This window comes from Equus asinus, chromosome 9 (genome assembly GCF_041296235.1).
Source record: "Equus asinus isolate D_3611 breed Donkey chromosome 9, EquAss-T2T_v2, whole genome shotgun sequence".
In the NCBI taxonomy this organism is placed as follows: domain Eukaryota; kingdom Metazoa; phylum Chordata; class Mammalia; order Perissodactyla; family Equidae; genus Equus; species Equus asinus.
Window position 1 is genome coordinate 91,821,328 of NC_091798.1, and position 24,249 is coordinate 91,845,576.

General features: G+C 46.0%; 1 protein-coding gene across 3 annotated transcripts in view; it reads right to left on the minus strand.

Moving 5' to 3' along the window:
- The window catches only part of SV2C (synaptic vesicle glycoprotein 2C), a 208,806-nt gene extending 200,112 nt beyond the window's left edge, over nt 1-8,694 (minus strand). Inside the window, exons 1-2 of one of the 3 annotated variants that reach the window (XM_070517923.1) lie at nt 8,403-8,694; nt 7,663-7,859 (exon numbers count right to left, since the gene is read on the minus strand). The gene's annotated coding sequence lies outside the window, so the exon portion shown is untranslated. Of the gene's footprint in view, nt 1-7,641; nt 7,860-8,402 lie in introns of all 3 variants that reach the window. The other 2 variants (XM_070517922.1, XM_014830122.3) reach the window with 2 other exon arrangements.
- Nucleotides 8,695-24,249: the final 15,555 nt, after the last annotated feature.

Here is a 24,249-nt window from a genome sequence, read left to right on the forward strand (position 1 = left end):
GATCTCCAATTCCATCAAATACATAGTCCTAGTAAAATGAAAAATGTCCCTAAAGTATTCCAAGCATGGGCTTTTGACAGCTATTTGACACGTAAGATTTATTGAGAATGGGGGTAGGGGAAGGGAGAGGTTCTCAGCTTTAAAAACCTACGTCAGTCCTCAAGGGCCATGGTGTTGAATGTTTACAGGTGGGTTCCTTTTTACATTCAGAATGAAAATAGCTTCATTGAGCACCAAAATAATTTATGTTCTCACGACTTTGATTACCTTACCTATATTATGGACTGGAAAGTATCCACGGGAAAAACTGACACTGCTTTTTAGCCACTAAAACATTAATATTTAGATATATTTGAGAAATGGCATCAGAGGGGCATCTCGAAATTAATTTTTACCACCTTTACAGATGCCTTAATTACAAAAGTAGTATGCGCTTATTGTTGAAAACTCAAACAATTCAGAAATATATAAAGTAGAAAGTGTAAGGTCCTCTCCATCTAATTCCCAAAAGACAATCATTTGGTCTTTATCCTTCCAGACTTCTTAATGTATCCAAATTTTTTTTAAATGTTCAGGTCAATAAATCCCTACATTTATTGTAGGGGTTTTTACATTTAAACTAATAACATATCTTCAAAATATTTCCATGTTAGTACATATAGGTCTATGGCTATGCAGTATTTCATTATTTATTTGAACCATAATTGATCTGATCATTCTCTTGTGGACATTCAAGTTTTTCCAATTTTTCACTACTGCAAAGAATGATGCCGTGAACATCCTGTACCAAATTCTGATGATTTCTCTAAATATTCTGATACCTCTGAGCATGTCTGGAAGGGAGGGACTGAGAAGTCTCAAAGGAAAGCGCTCAGCCCAAGCAAAAGGAAACTTGAGGACTATAGTCCTCCGACAATGGGCTGGTGCTGGGGGACAAGTGATTGTGAACACAGGACACCGTGTCACCTGAAGCGTCCTCTCACCAGCCCCCAAGCATTCACACATTCTCTAAAGTCTCCAGGGACATTCAGAGCACATGCAGCCTCCGCAGCTTCTACAGTGCTAGAGCCAGGGAGTTCCGGGCAGCGGAGGCAGGTGCGGCAACACGGTAGCTCCAGGGAACTGGGAGCAAGGACCGCAGGAGTGAGCCCTGAGAAAGAAACTGTGAGGAGTCACTATTTCCTCAAAGAAATAGTAATGAATCTTTGAAGAAAGCTGGGAATCCACAATTGGGGTAGGACTAGAAGAAGAGATTGTGGATACTACTATGGGTCTGTATTTCTACCTCCACTTTGATGTGACCAATAGGAAACCCAGGCTGCAGATTGAATTGAACACTTAAAAAAATAATAATCTGGGTTGGCCCTGTGGCCAAGTGGTTGAGTTTGCATGCTCTGCTTCGGCGTCCCGGGGTTTCACTGGTTCGGATCCTGGGCACAGACATTGCACCGCTCAGTTAGGCCATGCTGAGGTGGTATCCCACATGCCACAACCAGAGGCATCTCACAACTAGAACATACAACTATGCACTCAGGGGCTTTAGGGAGAAGAAGAAAAGAAAAAAGAAGATTGGCAACAGTTGTTAGCTCAGGTGCCAATCTTTATAAATAAATAAAATAATAATCTTTATAATTAAATTACTCCTGTGTTCAATGCAGCTCATAATGTGCTTAATGCACATTAACTGGAGCATGCTGTCACACGTTGAAAATAACAATAGTATGAGGGCAAGCATGAGAATGGCCCCTGGAATTATGGGAACATCACTTCTTAAATATAAACACACATAAGCACGAACATGGAATAAAGACAAAATGGCATGCTTGGAACTACTAAAAGGATTATTAGAAAGAGCATATTTTAGGGGCCAGCCCCGTGGCCGAGGGGTTAAGTTCGTGCACTCCGCTTTGGCGGCCCAGGGTTTCGCTGGTTCGGATGCTGGGCGCGGACATGGCACGGCTCATCAGGTCATGCAGAGGTGGCGTCCCACATGCCACAACTAGAAGGATCCACAACTAAAAATACACAACTATGTACTGGAGGGCTTTGGGGAGAAAAAGGAAAAATAAAATCTTTTTTTAAAAAAAGAGTATATTTTAAAACAGGCTAGTCAGAGCTTGAAATGACAAACCGGGTCACCTTCTCTACCCACTGCCAAAATGCATGGCGGCTCTCTGCTGCAGAGGCTCCTGTGCCGCATGAGTCAGCTGAACCATTTAAAGCAAAGGACAAACATCTCAGAAACTTCTCTTAGAAAAATTTCAACCCTCCAAGATCGCTATTTATCTTGTGTGAATCTGCAGACTCTAAAACCTGAATATGGGAAGAGACGGCGTCTATAACAACTGCCGGAGTTCCTGATATTCCTACGAAGGCAGACCTGGAGTGTCAAGATCCAGTGGTTCAGCAACCGCAGGAGCAATGATGGGAGGGAAGGGCCACGGAGGTGACCGAAGACTAGCAGACCTAGACCTCGTCCTTGCAAAGATGAGCCTCACTCAAAGGTCTGGGCACACTGGGCGGGTGTGATCAGGTGAAGAGAGTCATGGCGTACTGGAAAAGACACTGAACTTGGTTCAATCAACTCTAAGCCATGTATCTGGGGAAAATCACAAGTTCCCTGAGTAATGAGAGGCTCAGGGTCCATTACGAAAACTATAATGCTCCCGATGCACGTGCTATATACAGATATGCACAGGTTAAGAGGACCAGCGACACAAGTAGCAGAGCCCAATACAAAAGGAAAACGTGTGGCCCCTTGTTCAAAGAATTTCAAGAGGCAAGGGCAGAGCATAAACCAAACACAGCGCCCTTCAAATGTGAGGCCCTGTGTGACTGCGCAGGTCAAAGGCCCATGAAGCCAGTTCTAGGTGTTGCCATTCCACAAATGGGAACTCCTTAGGCCAGGACCTTTGTAACCGCATAGCTGAATCTCCAGAGTACTTTGCAGTTGGTAAATATTCAGGAAGCACTTGACTGCTTATAGGCTTGCATTATAATAAAAAGGAAGTAGCATGCCATTTTTTCTTTATTCCATTTTCGTGCTTATGTGTGTTTATAGTTAAGAAGTGATGTTCCCATAATTCCAGGGGCCATTCTCATGCTTGCCCTCACACTATACATTCAGAAGGAATCCTTTCATTTTACAAGACAAACACTGAGAGAAGAGAAAGGACGTCTTTTAAAGTACAGTGCCTACAAAGTAACATGCTTGGAGCTTTAGGCGTATTTTCTCTATTTAATCTTTGCACACAATCCTAAAAAACAGATATAAAAAGCATCTTCTCACAGCTGAAGAAATTAAGGCCCCAAGAGGTTAGGAAACTCATCCATGGTGTAACGACTCATTAATTCATTTGGTAATGTTTACGGTGCTCCCACTACGCCCCAGATACTACTTTAGACACTAGGGAGAGAACGAGACTAACAACAACCTACCCCGAATCGTGTCCTTGGCCTCCTGGAGTTTACAGTTTCGTCAGGAGAAAATCTCATTTTTTAAAAAAAGGAAATCGTAAAATTAATGAGCTTTATAAACAGAGTTGCCAGATTTAGCAAATAGAAATACAGGATGCCCAGATAAATTTAAATTTCAAATAAACAACAAATAATGTTTTAATGTAAGTATGTCCCACGCAATATTAGAGACATTTATATTTAACAATGTTTTGTTGTTAATCTGAATTTAAATTTAACTGAGCATCCTGCTTTTCTCTGATAACCTTATTTATAAGGAAAAGTACATCGTGACAGGAGAGGGAACGTTAACCTCACAAGAGAGGTCTGGGGGCTTCCACAGGGAGGGAGGGCTGGACTGAAATCTGAAGGTCATAAGGAGTTAACATGGTGAAGGCAGGTTGGTGCAGGTGATGAGGCTGCCTGAGCAGAAGGAGACTGATGCTTGAAGGCTGCTAGGATGGGAGAGGTTTGGGGGTTATGCAAAATGAGGTGGCAGAAGTGAGCAGGGACCAGAGCATCCCGAGCCGTGAAGGCCTTGGAAGTTAAGGCCTCCAGCCTTTATCCCTCTGGACCGATTGGTCATATATGATGCTCCTTCTGTCTATGCCCTTCTTTTTTTGAAACCATCGACATAACTGTCTCCAGAGTCCTTTCCCACCACCTCCTCACTCACTCCACCTCTGACTCTTACCAAAGAAGTTAGTCATCTTTAAGTCTGTCTTGCCAGCAAGAACGTGATTTCTCCAAGGGCTTCAAGTAGATGCTCAATAAACGTTAAAGAGAACAACACAGCTTCGAAAGGCCACATGTTCTGGATCCCTGCCTCACTACCTAGTGCCAGTTCAAGGGCTCCTGCAAGTGTGGTGCCCTAACGATGACATCCAACCCATATTCTGGGTTGGCATATTCTGGGCCCACCTTCTGAACCGCTCACTTACAATGTCTAGGACAGGGCTCAGAATCTCCATTTGAACAAGCTCCCCAGGAAAGTATGACACACCCAAGTATCTGAGAACCACTGGTCTATTTGGCTATTTCAGGATTCTAGTTCACAGGATTTTCAAATAGTGGCAAATGACAAGAGAAAGCACTTGGCCTCATTTGTCATAAATCTCGCTGTGCTCTTGAATTGTAAGAGGGCCCAAGCGCTGTGAGAAGACTGAAGCCATCAATATAGTTCTTAGTGTTCGGTCTTAACCATTTGTATCACATACTGCCCAGGGGAAAGGATATAGCAAGCACGGCGTGCATTCGGTGGTCAACAGAAAACATGTTGTCATATTAATCGATTTGAATATCTGCTTTACATTAAGCTGAGATTATTATTTTTCAAATTTGGTCATTTAAAAATCTCTTCATATATACTATCAATGGCATAATACAAAATCTAATAGACCATTTACAAAAACAGAGTCCACAGCTCCACGTAAAATTTCAACATATTAATCAAAAACACTTCTTATATTCTACTGATAAGCAAAGTTCAAATTTGAAATATAACTCATCATATATTTCTGTATTTCATGGAGGGAAAGAGTAGAACCAGAAAGGACCAAAGCATCCAATCCACCCCTCTCCATTTATTTCACTTTGTTCAATTCTTCCCAATAGGGGAAGCCATCATGATATGCAACTATTACTGACTGTCCCTAATTACAAGGGGGAGTTTGTGATAAAACTAAATGGTGTCTTTATACCCCCTTAAGACATAGTTCCAGCAAGAATTAAAATAGTGACTTCAAACCCCATTGTTGTTTCAGCTGTGTCAAATAAAGAAAGAAGCTCCAAATTCAATCCACTGTAGCTTTTTACACTGGCTGCCCATGGGGCTGCAATTGAAAAAGCAAAGCACAAACAAAAATAAGTTTGCAATGTTGTACCAAAACTGCGCATAGCTGGGGGCTGTCTCTCCCAGGTTTACAGCCAGACTTCATCTAAATGATGAGTTTGTGTCAAATGGGCAATGACACGCATGTTGTCAACCCTGCGTCAGACAGAAACCTCAGCAACACGCAAACAAGAAGCACTGGGGAATCGTGGCTTTTCTCCTGATCCAGCGCAGAGAATAAAAATGGCATTTTAACTTTCACTGTTCACAGAACTCTATCATGGTGCATCAGTAACGCGAAAAACAACAGAGTGAGCTGGTTAGGAAGGCATTTTGGCGAATTAGATTTTTTTTATTCACGAAATATACCATCAACAAGTCCACCTCAGAGTAAGAGCTAACATCCCCAATTACAGGAAATGGATTTTCTGGTACTTGCGGTCATGTGATATACTGCACATTATGATGCCTTTGCGATAATCTCCTTGATGGCAACTGCATCCTGCTCTCCGAGGTACCTTCCACACTTAAGGAGCAGGATGGGGTTAATAATGAGTAGGATTTTAGCTAAAAGCTCCTAGGCTCGTCTGCTGCTCAGACCAAAGAAACTACTTTTACTGTCATTGGGTCCTGAAAAAGGAATTTGATTTCTTTACTACATCACTAAAAACACTCAGATGTAATCCAGAGCTTTTTTTTTCCCCTACAGACAGTCAGCAGCTAATGGCATCTGATTTTATATTAGACTGTAAGGAAAAGTCTATTGTCTGCATTTTCTGACGTTGAAGGCCAAATTTCATTAAAGGAACAGTACTGGGGGAAGTCTCCAGAATTTTGTAAAAGATAAAATTGTTTCCTTTTCCCTTAAAAGGACTTTGTTTCATAATATTTTCCATTCATAGAGAATTTGTATGTCCAAAGCTCTCTGAGACCATCTCTTTTGTCCTCAGAACAACTTTGTAATGAGAGTACTCTGAGCTATTTTTCACATTTCTCAAATGTGGAGGATGAACCCACGCGGGTAGGTCACTTGCCCAAGGTGACAAGAACACAATCCTTGGGGCCTGGGGACGAGGATCTCTGTCTCAGGGCTCTGTGGCAACTGCTTTCCTCTTTCCTTCCTCGCCTCCCTTTCCCTTCTTTCATTCCTTTTGCCAGACAGACTGCAGACTTGCGCTCATTCAGTAAAGCCAGGAGGAAAACCTTGGCTATCAGGTTTCCAGAGAGCAGGGTCTTTTTAAAAAACAAATAAAATAAATAGAATGAAACTTGGTTTGGGCTTTTTATTTTCTACCAGGGAATGCATTTGTAGCACTGTTTTAACGCACACTTTTATGTTATAAAAGAGGAACGTGACAGACTGCTTTGTAAGCCTTTCTCAAGCCCCACTTAGAGGCCGGGCCTCCGGGCAGAACTCCTGAAGAATGGTGAAGGAATGGGTTAGCACTACAGGATCTCAGGAACCTCCACATCCGAGCTTTCACGCGAAAACCCGCCATGAGCACGAGGCCCTTTGAAACTGGCCACTGAAAATGAGGGAATGCCGAAGAGAAGAACGTCAAATTCTCCTCCAGGGCTAGGGCTCGGAATTAAACCGAAACAACTTTCTCTCGCTGTCAGTCAGCTAAGAACGCAGGAAGGAGGTCCCGCGAGAAAGGAGACCCTCAGGGCATCCCTGTCTTGGCGCCTTAAAAGACGCCGCATCTCTTGAGGTGCCCCGGGAGCGCCCGGCGGCTGCGGCGCCTTCCCGGCACTGCGGCGCACTGCGGAGCCGCCCGCAGCCCCAGCCTGCCGGGCTTTCCTCGCCGCCCCGCCGCCGCCACCCCGCCAGGTCGCGGCTGTCTGCTCCGGGTGCGCAGCCGGGCATCCATCATCCCCAGAGCCTTTGACGCACACACGCGCTCTCGCAGGCAGGGACTCAGCTGCCTCCCCTGCACCTCCCACCCCCGCCTCCCCTGCACCTCCCACCCCCACCCGCCCCTCGTGGGTCTGCATTTGCATCACTCGCACACGTAGCGGGTGACGCGAGCGCCCCCCGCTCGGGCCGTCCAGGCGGCACCTCCAGCGCCTGTGACTCAGCCACACCCCCGTCCCCGCGCCGAGCGCCAGAGGTCCCAGTACGCCCACAGAGAAGCTCTGGGCTGTGCATCTGCGGGCGGGTGCCCACTGGCCCATGGCAAGTTCATCACCATATTCCGCAGTCCTCGAGGGCCCAGCCCGGGGCCGTCCCCGCGACACGCTGGAGAAGAGTCTTCCCAGTTCTAGAACCCAGGCGGAGGGGAAAGAGCTCGCCCAAAGAAAGGGCCAAAGGGTTGGGTGACGGCCTCCACAGCCCCACCGCCACCTGCAATTACCCCGGTAGTCGGTCTGCTTACGGTGATGGCCCCTCTGCCCCCGGAGCCTCGCGCCCGCCGGTCCGTTTCGCCGCGCCCGGCGCACGGTCCGCGCTCGGCGGGCTTTTGCTGAATGGAGGCGTAGTGGAGGGAGGCGCGGGCACTTGGAGACGGCCTCCGCGCCGCGGGCTCCCCGCTCTCCTCCTTCTCTTGTTCTCACGTAGACACGAGACAGGGCTCTGGGGATGTGTGTGGAAGTGTTTCTAAATTCCTCGTGTTTCTTTCCGGCGCCCGTAGCGCCCACCGCGGCTGCCTCTGCTCTCCCACCACCCGCACGTCTGCAGAGGGATCCCCGCCGAAAAGTTGAGCCTAGGCTGGGGTGGGGGTACCGGTCCGACTTCTGGCCGGGGGTCGCCGCTGCTTGTTTTGAATCAGCCTCCCCCTGCCCGTCGAACCACGCAGCAAAGGACCGTGGAGGTCCCGGCAGAAGGCGGGCGCTGCCCCCGACTCCCAGCTGCTGCCCACCCGCCTCCCCCGGGAATGCGGAATAAGTGCGCCCGCACCCCCTGACCTATCCCCGGGCAACCATCTGCCCTACCCGGACTTCTTGGGTCCTGCCCCAGCAAAGGCGCCCCGCTGGGCAGCTCCTGGCACCCGCGGCGGGCGGGGCAAAGTTGCGCTTCTACCAGGCAGCCAGAAGTTCCCCAGGCTGCCGCGGGTCCGGGAGGGAAATTAAGCAGCGACGGGAAATCCCGCCACCGCTGCCGGGGTCCCTCACTCACCGCTCCGGCCGCCGGGGACCCCCTGCCCGGGGGGTGTCAGCGCCGCAGCCGCCGCTGCCGCGCGGGCGTCGCTCCGGCTCGCTCCCCGGGGCCGCCTCCGTCTGCCGCTCTCTCCTGCAGCGCGCAGAGTGGTGACTCCTCGGAGCGTGTCGGCGGCGAGAGGAGGGGCGGGAAAGTGGCTCGGGGCTTGCCCGCTGCGGTCCTCCGGCCCCTCCTCCGCCGCGCCTCCTCCCGCGGTGCTGCAGTGCCGGGCGGCGGCGCGGCGGGAGCCACGGCGCGCGGGGGAGGCGGGAGCCGCGCACGACTCGGGCGGGGCGGGCAGGCGGGCCGGGGAAGTCCGGGCGCGCAGCGCTGCGGCGGCGGGATGCGGGGGAGGGCCGGCCCCAGGGGGCGTGTGCCTTTGGAGAAGGCAGGGCTCCGAGTTTGTCGCAGGGGGGAGGAAAGGGGCACCAGTCCTCAATGAGTCACTGAGTGTGACTCTGCGTTGCACACCTGGGGATTGCGCCCGTGTCTGGTCCAGCGAGACAACAGAAATTCCGAACGCGGGTCCCGCTGGTGCCTGCCTCCTCCTGTCTCTGGGCCTGGGACTGAGCTGTTACCTCTGACCTGGCTTCCAGGGAGCACCAGGCGGGGCTAGGGCGACTTCCATCCGCGCGCTGGCACACCAGTCCAGGGGAAGCTTGGAGCGCAGCAGGAGGAAACTTTGCCGGGTGTCTGGGTCTCCCCAGTGCCAGGAAGGACCAGACAGCCGGACTAACAAGCAGACGTTGGAAGTAGCCCTTCTGAGGGAAACTATCGATTTTTTTAAAAAGGCCACGGGAATTTTGTTTGTATTTTTGGGAACATTTCGCCCCTTGGCGTGCTGGAGACCTCAACCTGAGCTTCCCGGTGGCAAAGCCGCGAGGCTCGGCTGCTTGGGAGAAACCTGGCCCCGCGGGGCCACACCCGAAGCTGGCGCGGCCGCCCCGGGGCCACAGAGGGGGGCGACGCCTTCCGCTGGCCTCCCGCTGCCGCCCCTCCCTCGTCCCACCGTGCCTCAGCTCCACCTTCCCCGCGGCCACCTAGACCCCGCGAGGGGCTGGGCTTCCCTAAGTCGCTGGGCCCTCCTGGAACCCACGGAACCCATGCGGGATGGAGAGCGGCCGCCCAGACAGGTGCCTTCCCCGCCATCACTGCCCGAGTGATAAGTGACCCGAAGCGACACAAAGCGAAGCGCCCATGCGGGCTGCAATGGCTGGAATTCACACGCACACACACCGTGTGCTCTATTTGTGTAAATATGCCTGGATGATTGAATGGATGGGTGTGTGGATATAAATATAAATATTACAGGTCCATGTGCCCGAAAGAGGAGGTATCAGACACCTGGGGCAGCTTCCTGCCCGGAGAAGCCGATGGGGACAGGTTCACCCTGAGCGATGCTGTAACCGGAGCCCTCCGGCTTGGTTTGTGCCACTGTGCGTGGTACTGTGGAGAGAAGAACAGAGAGCCAGTCCCCGGCCTGTAAGGCCCCCTTCTCTCCACTAAGTTACGATTCCCGTGTCCCAGTGAGCTTGCGCTTGCTCCGTTGGTCTCTGAAAGCCCAGCGGAGTCTTGCTGGGTGAAAGGCTTTGCAGCTTGCAGCCACATGTGGCGCTGTAAGAGGGTCAGGCAACATGAAAATTAGGGACCATGCTTATTTGCATTCCATGGATCCTTCTCCATAAAAGGATTACCTAAATTAAGAAATTATTTAGACTAAAATTATGTTGTTACCATGAGAAGGAAAATATACCCTGATGGAGTGCCTGTAAACCCAACATTGGAAATAAAATTGTGAAATTTAAAAAATCATAAATCCAGATTGCTTACATATTGTATACAAAATTGTGAGCTCTCCATTGCAAAATGTGTGGGTAATTCATTGAGTTCCCAAATGGATATCCTCTTGAAAACCTCCCTCCCCCCAAATGTCACAGAATAATGGATTGTTTCTCCAATGATAAAAGTTCAGAAAAACATGAACAAACCTTAAAAATGATCAACGTGCTCTGTGCTATGCTATCTCTTCCTTAAAGCATTCCCCTGTGCTGTCTGTGGAAGATATTTTACAAAGTATATAAATTTTTCTAGCTACTGAATTTTCATGTCTTGATGCATTTGAAGATAACAGCTCCTGCAGGGAAATTCGTGATTGTGTGTTTGCAAAAATGTCCACTTGAAGACTAGGTTGTGTTGAAGGAGGGTATTTTGATGTTGTAGCTTTGCAGCACAGCACATGTTTTCTCAGGATGATGTTATGCACAGCTTTCTCAGGTTGCCCTCCAGACCCGCTCCCATTCCAGGGTCCACCTGGTGCACCCCTTGGCCCCAGGCCTATTGGATCCAGCACTCAGAATAGCCTTCTTCATGCTTTCATTTAAAGATATGTTTTCTCTCCTAAAAATAGTTGTCTTATAGGAGCTGATGAAGGGTAAAGGGGACACCTGCCCTGTCCCCACAAAATCCCAGCACTCTAAAGTTGTTACCCTCCTACAAATCAGGAATTTTATTCCCTGGTGCAGTGTCTGGTCATAAAGCATGTCATTAAACACGCCTAAAGAGAATCAAAGATCTGTCATCACATCTGCAAAGTGGTTGCTATAAAAATAATTCATACTAGGTACAGATGCTGCAGTGTTTAAATTTGATAACACACACAAGAAGCATAGCGCCTAGCATGTAGTGGGCAGAGAGTAAACATGAGTCCCCCCTTCCCCTGTTAGTAGCCAGAGTGAGATTTCCTAAAGGCTGTGCCATGGAGAACTAGTCCTATAAGATGCTCCTGCAAGCTCAGAGTAAGGCCTGGCTTCCAAAACAGGAGTCCAGAGAGAGCCTCATGCACTTGAACCAAGGCCACCCCTCTCCATTCCTCCTCACCTCCACCCACCATCAAGGGTCAACAGCAAAGCACAGACACCCGCCCTTCTTACGCCCGATACTCACAGCTTCCCCAACACTCCATGTCTTGAGCCTACCAATGTTAATCTCAGTAAGCCCCTAATGCCTATTTATATCAGTTACCACAATCAGCTCCAGAATCTCAAGTGCATTTCTTCTCACGTACATTCTCGTGATCATAAGGCTTAGCACGTCCTATGTTCTGTCCCATTCTCCCTATTTAACTCCTGAAATCCTTCGACTAGGCCTTCTGGAATGCGCAGCCCACCGTTAGCAAAATGTCCTGTGCCCTCAGCCTCTTCTCTGAATGTTCCCTTTCCGTCCTGCTCCAATGAAAGCCTCCCCACAAAGAGGCTGCTTTCCGCCGGCCCTCTCAAGTGGCGGCTATTTATTTCTTCTCTAACTCTTGGAGCTGGAAAGGTGGTGTCCTTGTTCCTCATTGCTGCTTCTAGAACATTTTTTTTCCCTTTTCCCTGAAACCCACAGCTTTGAATCTTGCATCATCAGGTTATCTCACCTACTACTTTTAAATGGTGCTGTCATGCTCAGACCTCCCACTCTGCACCTCTCCTGACAATCTCAGCCCTTGACGGAAGGTTACACACTTAACACCAATCCTGCCTTAATCCTTGCAAACTTAACATACACAAAGATGTTCATTCCAACCAGTACTGCCCTTAGTCCTCTGCAAGCAAGGTCCCTGCCCACTCACTGCACACCCTGTGTCTGAGGGGGCTTGTGCTTTAGAATTAGCTTGTGCATAAGGTCCCATGGCGTAGTGGTGAAGTTCAGCATGCTGTGCTTTGGCGGCCTGGGGTTCACAGGTTCGGATCCCAGGCACGGACATACACCACTTATCAGCCATGCTGTGGTAGCAACCCACATATAAAATAGAGGAAGATTGGCACAGATGTTAGCTTGGGGTTAATCTTTCTTGGCAAGAAAAAGAGAATGCCTTACTTAAAAAGTTTTAAGTTCCCTCTCTGGTGGCTGGATTTGCAGCTCCAAATTTTCATTAAACTGTGAATTCAACTTAATACTGGGCTGGTAATGTCCCAGAGCCCTGGCAGAAGGAAATGCAAATCCTTTCTGGAGAAGCTCTCCTTCAAAAAAATTCCCTCAAATAAGTTTTTAATGAAAGTTAGAAAATAACAAAGCACACAAAACAACTGAACACACAAGGAAGGATGGCACCATGAATGAGAGCCAGTAGATATAACAGAAGAGACATCAATCCTTCCTTAAGGAAAGACTTTGGATGTTGGAATTATTAGTCACAATTCTTGCTTTATTTGAGGAAAAATAAAAGACAAGCTTAAAAATATTCGCAGGCCATAGGAAGTTATAAGGAGTGACCAATCGTATTTGAAAAGGCACCAAATCAACCTTCTAGCCAACTCTGCTGGTTGCCTTACCAACATCCAATCCAATCCAATTTCCACACACATGCACACCTTCTTCCCCCCTTAGAGTACCCTGATTTTATTTAGGAATCCACCGTTTTTTTGTTACCCACATGTATTTAACAATACAGTTTTACACAGAATGCTAAGAGCACTTTTCTTCATATTTTACAGAAGGGCTCGAAACAATACGGATCTTCTGTTAATATTCACACTGTAACACAGCCAAATCTAACTCCTAAGTAGATGGATTACAATTTGTTCAGCGTTTAAAGCCTTATTGGCAATAATCAAGGAAGGAAAAGAGCATGTAAGTTTATTTTACGTAACTGACTAAAAAATAAATTCAAGAAACAGTAAATAAAATTTAATATGGTCTCTGCGCTCTGATTTGGAGGAGTTTTTGCTGCATCTGAATAACCCCCTGTTTGGCACTCCTGTGCCTGCAGCGTCATGAATCATCGGTCCCCTTTCTGCCAGACATCGTGCTGCCAATCTCCTTTACTCCAGGGCCAGGTCTTTTAAGGTCTGTAAAAAATCATTACAAAATTGAAGCATATGGCTTTCTTTCTAGCCTCTGGGTAGACTTCTTTTACTAAACTAGTCACTTCTTTCAAGGTTGCATCCATTCAAATGTAGATCTGCTGCCTGCTGGCCCTCAGGAGACCTGGTCCAGTCCATTCGACCATTGTTGGTGGTGAAGACCACCGCCGAAGCAGCCGGCATGTCTTCTCCCTGCCAGGGCGACTCCACCACCATCTTCCTCCCACCGCCAACAAGATGCTCGCTGTGAGCGCTGCAGCAGGCCACCACACACCATGTTTCACACGGCCACGTGCTTTAGGGGCTGGCCTCAGTGCATCTTGATTGGTTCAAACCAGTCATGTAATCCCATTCCCCTTTCCAGTGACTGTTTGCGCATGGACATGCTACGTAATTCTGGCCAATGACACGTCAAGGGACACTTCTAGAGGACTTTTGGGAATGGTTTCCTCACTTCTGAAAACATGAATGAAGAGCAAAAGTCCTTTTCTGTTTTTAGACATTATCATGCCTAAATGGCACACATAGGACTTCTGTGAATGTCCTGTAATCATGCAGGGGACGTAGTCTAATGATAAAACACGTGAGGGAAGTAAGAGCCAAGTGAATTTCACAAAAACGGGGCCAGAGTCCTATACCTCACCTGCAACAGCCCTACCTCAGTTGTGTGGTAATGAATTTCCTTATTTTTTAAGAAGCCACTTTAAGTTAGAATCTTTTGCTCACAGCTGAAAACAGTCTTACGCTTACACTACCCCCAAATCGGAGAGTATCTGGCACACAGTAGATTCCCCGCCAGTGCCTACTGATTTAAATTGAGCTGCGTGTCGAGTTCATTTCTATTGAGAAAACAAGAGGGATGTCTCCATCTGTCGGTCCCTGGATCGTAGAAAGTGTTTGGCAAATATTTTCTTAAAGCCAGAATGGCTTCAGGATCTTAGCAAGCAACGGGGAAACTTTGGGAGTCCAGATGGAGGGCTGAAAAGGAAAAAAATCAGCTCCATGAAAACTTAGATTCTGGAAGAATCTTTCTGCTCAAATTGCCAGGGAAGAAGCTGCCCCAAACAGGGTCAGGAAAAGAGAACATGCAGAGGTCTCTGGCCTCCTCTGGTGGCTCCGGGGGAAGGCAGCATGTCATGCAGAAGTCTGTGCTGGGGTGGAGTGGGGAAGGGGGTGGAAATGCCCACAAGAGACATTCCTTGGTAAAAAGAGGCAGAATTTGATGTCTGGAAAACTTCCTTGTTAAGAAGAAGAGAGATGAATTAAAGGAAACTCTAAGCTGTTCAGCGCTGTATCCTGGGTATACTCCATGGGCCCATAATTGTCATCCTCTGTGTAGTTTGTTCCCTGATGTATCTGCACATCTAGAATAAAGCAGATTTATCACTCAGAAAATGTCTAGGCTCAGTGCATGTGACTAGTGATAAGACACAGGGAGAGGGTGTGTTCCTGAGTCTCAGTCCCAGGAGGAGGAGCCCCAGCTCCTGAATGGTGACAGAGAAGACGGGACCCACCTCACACAACACTGTGGGGTACCAGCCCTTGGCTTGGAGGTACCCAGGAGAAGCACTGCTGTGAGGAGGCCCCTCGCCTGTGCCGCATCTCTCAGAGGCCGCACAGGGCCTCCAAATGAAGGGCAAACTCCTCGACCTGTCTACGTGTCTCATGTCAGTGCCAGCCAGAGAGCCTTTGGCACAGAGGAAGCACTGAATGACAAGGTGGCCAGGATGACTCAGCCACCCCAGTGCTTACACAATGGGCCCAGGAGCCCTCAACCAAAGAGGGATGGGAGGTGATGAACACATATTTCAGTATTCTTGCCCCACAGAGAGACAATTCTGAGGAACGTTCTATACATTCTCTCAGAAGGTTTCTGGTGGAGTACCACCCAGTTGCCCGTAGCAGTAACTAGCTCGTTAATCAACCGGTTACTGACTTCCCCGCCTTCGTTGTCTCCCTTCCCTCCTGCTCACTGTACTTCATGAGATCAGCTCTTGGGTAAACTGCACGGACTCAAACCCTCAACCCAAACGTAGACAAACTGCTTTGTAGAGCTGGCTGTAGTCTGGCGCCAGTCTTCCTTTCCAGCCCCTCCCCCAATATTCCCAGGTTGAAGCCTATGCCTCAGATATTCTGGACTAATTGCCATCCCCAAAGGATCACCAAGTTTCTCTGCCTCTGCGCGAAGATGCTCATGCTGTACCCACTCGTTGTCTGGAATTCCAAATGCCACCTTCTCTACTGTACCTCTGCCACCCATTCTAGGCAGAAGTGTCCTTCCCAGCTCCACGCTCCGATCACTCTTAGGTTCAACTGCCTGTATGGCTCTCATCACTTACCAGCTTGTTTATAAGTAATTCTGTCTCACAGCCTTTTGAAAGCACAAACTCCCCAACACAATGCCTTCTACAGAAGAGGTGCTAAATATGGCTTGAATAATTGTTCAAACATTTAACTAGTCTTTTACGTTCCTTCTTGAACTTCTCTTTCTGAAATGGGACTTATCAAGGGTCTCTCTCTATGAGGGACTTACAGCTTCAAATTTGGCGAGGCCCTCGTTGGAGGGGTATTAGCACAAGAATGCCCTGCATTCCCAGAGGAGGGTAAAAGAAACCTCCAACGTTCCTATAGTTTTAATTTGATTTAGATAAAAAAACACAGGGGCGCACTTTGTGGCAAGAGTAATCTCTCTGCATCTTTTCCTTCTCCTTTTCTTCCAGTGCCTCCTGCTGCTGCTATAGGTTCTCTAACAGGTGCAACGGATCCTCGGTACCCAAACGATGCATAGCTCAAATCTGAGTATTCCCACTGGGTCTTCCAGATTATCACTGGCTGGATTTTCCTCTTTAGCATTCTACCACAGGTTTGTTAATACATTGAATTCTATTAAATTATTTTCCTGCTCAAGGGAGAATTATCATTTCCATGTTCAGAATTTATTTTGCATAATCTTCTTGCTCCAAATTAGTGTCCTAATACTCAGCTTTTCTATTTTAAGAGTAGACATTCTGTTTTCCTCCATATGATCTAGCTATTAAAAATGCATGTAGCAAGCTCTCAGGAAGGTAAGTTCACGTCTATTTTTAGCATAATCCATAGGTATTGATGCTGACCAACTTTTGAGTCACAAGGACTTTTATTTTGAGAGGCAGCAACATCATGAATGTTAATGATGGAAACATTTGGTATTAATAGTTTGTCAAGTTCATGTTTTCTCTTTCTCTGCACTTAGACTAACGTCATTCCCGTCTGATAAAAATATTTTTTAAAACCACCCATCCCCTTGCCCTACTCCAGTCCCAAGAAGAGCTTTCTGGGTGCTTAGTAACCATTTCCTGCAGAATAATGCTTCCTACACGGACATTAGATCTCTCAGGATGCAACTTGAGCTCTTTCTGTCTTCATCGGCGCCTGGGACCATAGGTGCTTTAATTATGGGGCCTGAGGGGCCAAGTAAAGCTTAGTGCCTCTTCCTCACATACTTGCAAATTCCAGGAAGGTGGCCTACCACCTTTATGACTGAGGTAAAGTCAAATCAAGCTCCTCTTAGGCTATTGTCTGTTCCAAGAGAAGGAGCAGGAAGTCTCATTTGAGCGTTGGGTCTAAGCTGCAGTTGACCAAGAGTTCTGTGTTTGAGGCCATGCGTGCTTACCTGCTCTCTGAAGTCTGGGGAAGAAACTTCTTTCCTTCTTTCCACCCCCCTCTCGTTCATCCCACAAGAGGCAGAGGCAGGTTACTCATGGGTGCCATAAAAGTATGGTAGGCTCCATCTTGTCTCTCTGACTCACCACCTCAGATAGCACCTTGATGCTGTGAAATTTCCTGTTTCCAAAACAGGCAGCTCACCTCTGAAGGCTTTCTGGGGATGCAGACTCAGGGACCCCTTGGAAGAACAGAAGGTGGCCCAAGATTTCCATTGAAGGGATCTCAAAAGCACATTTCTTTAGATTGTCCCAGAGGCAATGCAGAAATGGTACAGTGGGTACAGTATGTTGCAGATCATTGGTTCTCAGAATGCTCAGTGAAGAGATTTCCTTGGCATCCCATCCAGGTACATTGAGACCAAGAGACAACAGAGCACTGCTTTCATAAGGTACCAGAAGGTGACCGCAACTTAACACACACCTTAGCAAACACTCACCTTAGTAAAACACAGTTTCTGAGGATGCCTTCTATGCATCAACATTGCTGAAGAAGACAAGATCCAGACAACCTGGGACAAAGAGCTCAGGGATAAGTGGGAATGGGCGGTGGTCTTAGAGGTGAGTGTGCTGAGACCTCGGAGTCTCGGAGAAGGCAGGGCCCCATGTTCTTATGTACAAAGAACATCAAGAATGTCACCAGGTAAGAAGAGACTGAAGCGCCACCATCACACGTTATTATCTGTATCCTTACAGAGGGCCTTGGCCTAAGGGACAGGGGACACTTGCCTGGTGGAACAAGGCATGGCCATGAGGCCAAAGGCACAGTTGTCTCTGTGGTGGGAGTGAGGGCTCCTTCTCTTCTTCTCACCTGGAAACATCTGTGCATAAACAGGGCACTTGCTGAGGGTCTCAGGAGTGGGGGCAGCAAGTTAGCAGAACTCTGCCGAGAACACAGGCAGGTGGGCAGCAGAGACCTGGTAAGAGTCAGGGTGGTGAAATCCCTCAGGGACTCAGGGCGCTATGCCTGATCTTCTCTGCCTGGATGAGAGAAGCCTAGCATCCTGGAGGTGGGCTGGGGCCCTGGGGATCTCTGCTGGTCTTGGGACTAGGGCAGGACAAGATTCCAAGCTGTAGAGGATGGAGGGTGATCTGAGAGACAGCTTCCAGAATGCAGCGAAAGTGACAGCCAGAAGACAGTACAAGTGAGGCAACAACCCATAGGGGCTGCACAGAGCTGGACTCCAGATACGAGGCCGTGACAGCATAGCGTCTGCCAACAACAGAAAATGAGCCTGACACTAACTTAGGCCAAAAAAGGTGAAAGAGTGGAAGAAAAGTCACAGAATCACAGGAAGTACTGAAGAGCCAGGTCTGGGAAAGACAGAAGCCAGGAGATAGCTGAACTCAGAAGTTTCTTTAGGGCTCTGTCTTTGGAAGATTCAGCTGCCTCTGCCTTTACTCCTTGTGTGACTAGTCTTGGATTCTCAAGAGAGTCTGAATGGCCCAGCCTGGGGCACATGACAAGTAGAAGGGTGAGCCAAGGGCACCCTGATGGACATGCCCACCAGGACCACAGGGAATGTGAGAAAGGCCATTTGGCAAAAGGAAAGTAGGATGTGGCTCCCAAGGAACAGAAAGAAGGAGGTTCTGTGCAAGATGAGACAAGAGATACCCACTTCAGGGCAGCTGGGTGACAACCAGGGGTGTGAGAAGCTGAGTGGCAGGTAGAGAGGGCAAGGTGGAGAGGCACCTGAAGCAACAGTCACTTACAGCACTGTCACAGCCCCCACCAGGCTGACGGGAGCCGCTCACACACACGGAGCAACCATCAAATCAGACAGATGGCCTGTGAGAAGCCGATGGCCCCTTCCTCCTTGAGGGAGTCTCAAAGCATATGGTGTCGACATAGAGAACCTGCACCCCAGATTCTTGGCAGAGAGTGATCATAACTTCAAACCTTCTACTGCTCATTTCTTATCAAAAGTTCGGTTGTGACTAGAAAAATATTTACAAAGGGCCCGAAGACTACACAGTGCATCCATTTGATAGTTTGAATGTTATTCCAGATAGTTCCCCTTTTGTTGGGCCGTACTTGCTTTTGCACTTTCCCAGTTTTGTTCACTGACTTCGATATTACGCTATCAGCCTACATATCAGGATACGATAAGAAACGGTCTCATTAGCGTGGGGAGGTAGTGAGGGCTTGGCTCACTGGTCAGTCAGCAGAGCCTCTCGGAATCCCAAGGGAACTTTCCCTTCAAGTTTTAGTATCGGTCAAAGTTGTGTCCTTCGTGAGAATGGTTTGTTTTGTCCGAGTTATAGTTTATTCTCCTGTGTAAGTTTTGGACAAACTCCCCAGTTCTTCCTGGAGTGTTTCAGGATATAAATAAATAATAATAGAGACAAAACTATTTTTTCAACCTTTTAAATCAGATAACTGCTACTACGTTAAATATTTTGAAGGGTAAAAAGAAAAAAGTGTTGGAAGCCATCCAATTAATTATCAAACTAGAAAATCATGATATAAAAATTTTAGAACCTCACAAGCAATAATACGAAAAGTATAGACCAATCTTCATCATGAATATAGATACAAAAACCCAGAATAAAATGCCAGCAAATGGAGTTTGGCACAATGAAAAAAAAAAGAGTAAACCATGAGCTCACAGGCTTTGTTAGGATGAAAGCATAGCCTAGTATTAAGAAATGTGTAAATAGTAATCGTATGCTCACATAAAATCCTATGATTTGTCTCTCAATATATGTTGAAATGCTAATCCTTAAAATTTCACATCCACTCTTGACTCATTAGAAATCTAGGTATAGGGGCTGGCCCGGTGGTGTAGAGGTTAAGTTTGTGCACTCCACCTTGCTGGCCCAGTTCCACAGGTTTGGATCCCAGGTGCAGATCTATGCACCACTTATCAAGCCATGCTGTGACAGGCGTCCCACATATAAAATAGAGGAAGATGGGCACAGATGTTAGCTCAGGGCCTATCTTCCTCAAAAAAAAAAAAAAAGAAAGAAAGAAATCTAGATATAGATAAATACATTCTTAAAAATATATTTGTATCAAACCGACAGCTATATTATTATTTGGGAAACACTGGGAGCATTCCCATTAAAATCAGGAATGAAATAAAAAAAGGTCTTTATCATCAACATCATTTATCAACATCATTTATAAACACTAGACAATGGAATAAAAATATGGACCAAAGATTTGAGACATAATCATAGGAAGAAAGTAGAAGGAGCTGTCATTACATGTAGTCATTAAGACTGTGTATCTATAAACATCAAGAAAAAAAATTTAAGCAAAATGGCTGAATATAGATAAATGTCCAAAAATCCATAGCTACTCTATGTATTGGAAATAACTGTTAGAAAGTGTAATGATCCTATTTACAAAAGCAAGAGAAAATATGAAATACCCAAGAGCAAACTTAACGAGAAAGTTGTGGGAGCTACATGAATAAAATCACAAAGTTTTATTAAAATATTTAAAAGAAAAATTGAGTACATGGAGACTGTCTTTTTTTTTTTTTCTTTGCTGAGGAAGATTAGCTCTGAGCTAACATCTGTGCCAATCTTCCTCCACTTTATTTGTGGGTTGCTGCCACAGCATGGCTGACGAGTGGTGCAGGTCTGTACTCAGAATTCAAACCCATGAATCTGGGCTGCCGAAGCAGAGCACACCGAACTTAACCACTAAGTCATGGGGCCAGCACTGTGGCACATACTCTTGACTGGAAAATCTGAAAATTGTAAGATGTCTGTTCTTCCAAAGTCAATTTATAGATTTAAACACAGATTTAAAGATTTAAAATACAAAATCCTTAAGGAATTTTGGAAGATGTTGTCAAAACGATTGTAAGTGTACCCAGACAAATAAAACAGGTAAGGACACCTTAGGTATTTCTGGTAAAAGGACATACTGAGCACTCCTTCTCCAACCATAATAAGGTGCAATGATTAATTCAGTTTGACACTGGCACTGAATATTTCGTAAATCCAATGGAGTAGAGGAGATGGCCAAAACAGACGCTATCATATAAGGGTTTTAAAGAAATCCAAATACTTCTACTACCAGTTCATTGACTGAGTGCTCCCAAAGCCTGCTGGGGAGAATTCGATTACAAACAAGTGAACAAAGGTAAAAATTGACACAAATGAAATCAGAAAGAAAACTAGTAAATATATGCAACAAACAGGAAAAAAGGATTGATAGCCTTAATACACAAAACACTCACACAGGAAAAATATAAGGCCTCGGGGCGCCAGCTCCATGGCCAAGTGGTTAAGTTCTCGCGCTCCGCTTGGGCAGCCCAGGGTTTTGCCGGTTCGGATCCTGGGCGTGGACATGGCACTGCTCATTAGGCCATGTTGAGGTGGCGTCCCACATGCCACACCTAGAAGGACCCACAACTGAAAATATACAACTATGTACTGTGGGGGGGCTTTGGGGAGAAAAAGGAAAAAAAAATCTTTAAAAAATAAGGCCTCAGTAGATAAATGGGCAAAGAAATAAATTGGAAACTTCCAAGGAGGAACCATAGATGGTTAACAAATATTCAGTTTCACTAATACTCAATAAAAAAATTTTAAGCAGCAATATATCTTTCATTATCAAAAAAATTTTTAAGTGAAAATTATTAATTAACTTAGATCACATCTATTTTCTTTAAGAATTTAAAGCAGTTTAAAAATACAGTTAATGACATCAAAATTATTTTTAAAGCAAGAAAATCAAATCAAAGCCAAAATAAGGTCAGACAATAAGCCCTCTATGACGCTGGAAAAGGAGCCACAGCCTGGCTTCTGAAGTCCCTAGTGGCCAGGTGGAGAAAGAAGCACAAGAAACACACGACTGTAGGGCTTCCCTTGACTGGGGATACCAGTTGTTTCCAAGGGCACAGTTCTCCTTGGCAGTGAAATCTGAGAGTGATTTCTCCTTGACGTTGTCCTCAGGGGTCAAGAAGTGACAGACCCCATCTTCAACAGCATCTGTTGAAAGGGAGTCGTGTGTGGTTTTTTCTCACAGCACACCTTGATGTGAATCTCAATTCTGTTATTATGTAAAAGGAGGAGGAGCATATGACAATGGGACAACACAGAACACTGGTTATGGAACATCATGAAATGTCCTTTCTGATAAACTCCTGATGGCAGTTTGGATTGGTGCCGCTATCAGAGGTCTTAAGGGAATAATTTTCAGTACATGCCAAGAGCTCTAAAACCATTCCTACCATTTGATGCTACAGTCCCCTTTCAGAGTCTGACCTAAGGTGCAACCCTAAAAACAGGAAACCCTACCCACAAAGCTGCTCAATGCAGTATTATCTATAACTATGCAAAACTGGAAACAGCCTAAATATCTAACAACAGGAGGCTGGCTTAGCACACTGTGTGTACCTGTGTACACCACACAAATGCTTACAAGATATGCAACCATTCACATGACATTAGTAAACAGTCTCCAACAATGTAGGGAAATCATTAAATTATATTAAGAGAAAAACACAGGTTATGAAACTGTATACGCAGTATGATCTCAACTCCATATACTGTATGACTAAAAGAATCACATGAAGGAAATGTTCAAAATGTTAACACTATTTTGTATTTTTCTATACTCCACAAAAAATGAGCTATTTCTTTTTAATCAGAAAAAATAAGTTTTGCAGTTCATAAAAGACAGATGACTTACTGAATAGATATAATGATTGTTCCCACTGTACCTACCTCGATATGTTCTAGTCTCTGTGCAGAGGGAGTAGGACAAATATTTTATCCTAAGTCTCTGATTTGTAAGATTTCTGGTCTGGCGTCTTCTAAGAGACGTTCAGTCCTACGGCCTGGAGGTTTTGATGCAGGATACTTAAACATTTTACTTTTGAAAAAGTATATTCCATTTAACATTTTTAGTCACAGGTTGCTGTTGGGTAATGTATTTTAAGAAAATTTCATCGGGCAAGGGATGTTGGGATACAGTATTTTAAAAACCATAAATGTTCCCACTTGTTGAAGCTACATTCAAATCAGTAGTTTGTTCTTCCTTGCAATCTTGTTTTTATATTATATGCAATAATTCTAGGAGACCAAAACATTCAAAGAATTCTTTTTTGCAGTGAAGTTTAAAGTTTGACGTTAAATAAGACTTAATTAACAACATCAAAACCAACCTTTAGCATATCAAAGACAGTAATAAATTACAAGGTTTGTTTTCCTTTTTAAGTTTCTCTTAGATCTAATACGTATGAGAAAAAGAGTCAAAAATAGCTTCCCATGTTTTTCCTTTGCCTATTCATAAGTACATCATTCTTAGAACTTTGTTGTGTTTGATCTTAAAATCACTTTAATAACAGGAAAATATTAACTGTTAATAGAGCATTTTGATATTCTCAGAATACTGATATTTAAAGGAAAAAAGGTTAGGCAAAGGCTGACCTCAGCCTTCTGACCATCTCAATCCAATTCCTGCTGAGATATGAACTGGATTTCTACTGTGAGGGACCAGGGGAAGCAGGGTAAGATGGAGGCCTTCCTTGAGATCTGAACTGTAAACGTGTGGTAGGCAGGAGCAATTTCTTCCTGATTTGTTCTGGGTAGGACCTAGCAAAATACTCCACGAAGAGGAGAATTTGATAAATGCTTTGGGGAGGGTGATGGAGAAAGTGATATGCAATATACAAAACTAAAACAGAGATCCTTAAACCAAGGGACTCACTTTTGCCAAGGTTGCACTTAAAGGAAGTCTTCTACACTGTGGGAGGAGCGCTGCTGAAAGCATGATCCCGTCTCCTCTCGTGTCCAGGGCCTAAGCTTCAGGGTTTCTCTGAAGAAGGCCTGTACCTTGAGATGTGCAGTCTGCTTTCTCCTCTAGTGCTTTCTCAGATTTCTATTCCACAGGCTCCTCCCTCGTCCTGAAATCTAGTATTAGCTTTAATCTCCCCTCCACACTGTGCAGTAGTTAAGACATATTACCAGTTGTAGGGGAAGAAGACAACTCCTCTGCCCTCTGGGTCCTTCTGGCTGGACTAAGAATTAAATTGACAGGAGACAGAATAACAGGAGAAAACCAAACAAAGTTTAACAACATGTATACATGGGAGAACCCCAGGAAAACTGGGTCACTCCAAAAATGGTGAAAGCCACCATCTTTAATACCATCTTTGGCTAAAGACAAAGGAGGATGTTGGGGGTGGTGGTTTGGGATTTCAAACGGAAGGAAGGCAATTTATGTGGAGAAGGAAAAGCAAATGTTTGATAAACAAATATTTGTTAGGTCATCTATGGACAACCTGACTCAAGAGATAGAACTTTGATAAAAAATGG